This window comes from Lepidochelys kempii, chromosome 8 (genome assembly GCF_965140285.1).
Source record: "Lepidochelys kempii isolate rLepKem1 chromosome 8, rLepKem1.hap1, whole genome shotgun sequence".
NCBI lineage: Eukaryota > Metazoa > Chordata > Testudines > Cheloniidae > Lepidochelys > Lepidochelys kempii.
The window spans coordinates 22,159,058-22,161,128 of record NC_136387.1 but is presented as its reverse complement, the minus strand read 5'-3'; positions in this window follow the sequence as shown (position 1 = coordinate 22,161,128).

Here is a 2,071-nt window from a genome sequence, read left to right as displayed (position 1 = left end):
TCCACGCTGCTCAGAATCTGGAAAACCTTTTTCTTTTACCTTATATGAGCTGAAAAAGGAGGCCAGGCTGCAGACGGCCACATCTGTCAGGGGCGTCGAGGGGAGCCATTGGCTGCGGCCTGATCACGTGGGCCTGCTGCCTTGACCTGCGACAGTTCAGCTGAGTGTTGGTTTTACCCCCTAAGGAAGGAGCATTTGACAATTTTCATATTTCTTCTAAATTTGGAGATTTCAGACAATGCTGGGAGGCTTGGCTCAGGATGCCAGAGGCCCATGTGGAAGTCATTAAGTCTGAGAGGGAGAGCGAGAGAAGGAGGGGAGGTGGGGAAAGAGGGGGAGGAGAGGGAGAGAGGCCTGTGGCAGTTGCCAGCTACATGCCTGGGAACATAAGTGAACTCACTCAGAGAAAGTTGTTTGTAATAACTGACTTCCTCTCCGGCCTCCTGCCCCATATGGGAAAGCAGAGGAGCCCTGAGAACTGTGCGCGGAAGGAATAACTCCTGCCTCAATGGCAACAGGACCCCCTGCTGCTCTAGGAGGGAGAGGAATGCACTGGGGAGCTAAGGGGAAATACTCAACTTCAGATGCAGCCCCTGCCCGTTCCTCCTGGCTGGCTGCATCCCCGATTGCAGGGCAGTGCGGGGAGTGGAGATTCTCCCCGGCCTGGCTTAGTGTGTCTTGTGATTCCCATTACTTTGAAAAGCTCCACCTGGTCAAGCTTGAAAAGGGCATTTAGGCATGTGAGCATCTGAGCATGTGAGTGAAAGAGCCTGACCTGTGCTGAGTGCGTGCTCGGGGGGACCTACCAGTCTGACAGAAGCTGAGTTGTTCTTCTCTGGAGCAATAGTGGCTTTCTGCCCAGCAGAGGCCCCCGTTGACCCTCCTCAGCCTGTCACCCCTCAGGGAGGTGTAGGACCTTGAGTGCAATGCCATCAGTAATGGGCTGGACACCTCACCCTGCTGCTTCAATACAGACTGCACCACCAACCACTAAGGCAAGTGTTCCTCACGAGGGCCCCATAGTTGCGGGTCAGACCCAAGAGGCTTGGCTCTGGGCTTGCAATCCTGGATGTTCAAGGTGAACTATTTTGAGGGTAACCAACGCCCCAGAGCTGGGGAGACAGGACTGCTGTCTTGAGGGTACAGGGTGGAAAGGGGGTTCTCTTTTGCTTTTGGTGGCCTTCCCTTCAATCTTATCTGCCTGGCCCCACAGATACAGTCCTATGTGTCTTTTTTAGGGGATCTTTGAGGAGCCCCCAACTCCCACATTTGCAAAGAGCACCCTAGAGTCTGAGCATGCCCAGATGTGGAATGCAAGCCCATGTATGGCATGTACCATTCCCAGAGAATGATTTAATTCGCAACTGCTTGGCAACTCCTGAAAACCACTCAGGTTAGACACCCCCCCCATTTCTCTGGTCCCTGCATTTCTCTCCCTCTGGTTCTCCATCACGAGAAACGTTTGCAGGAATCCAAAGTCATTGTCCCTTGTGGGGGGAGGGGTTCATCTGCTTTTGATGCAAATCCCCCCAACCCAAATTCCTCAAGGCTATAACCCTGTCTGCAGTGTCACAGTCACCTCCACAGCAATTAGCTGTGATGGAGGGTCATAAGGGCCAACTGAGGAATAAGCAGGTAGAGCAGAAGGAGGACTCCAGATAGTAAACTGGCCTTTCGACAGAGCTCATGCCGTGCAAGGCCAGGTTCATTAGCCCATTTCATACACACGGACACTGAGACACAGGCAGTGGAAGTGCCTTGGCCTGGAGCCAGGAACAGAGCCCAAGTCACCTGAATCCCTCTCTAAACAGTAGACCATGCTGCCTTTCCTAAGGGTTCAGAGATCTCACTTTCAAGTATAGGTCCTTGGCAATAGACAATAACAACAAATGGGGAGCTGAGAACCAGAAGTTATCTAACAGCGGACCCGGCTGCTTCTGCCCCATGTTTTCCCAGGAGGTATCAGCACCTATTAAAAGCAAAGGTCTGATCTTCAGGGCTCCGAGCAGCCCCAGGTGCCTCTCAGGGTCAGCCCATGAGTGACCAGCAGAGTTACAAATGCTGCATAGAT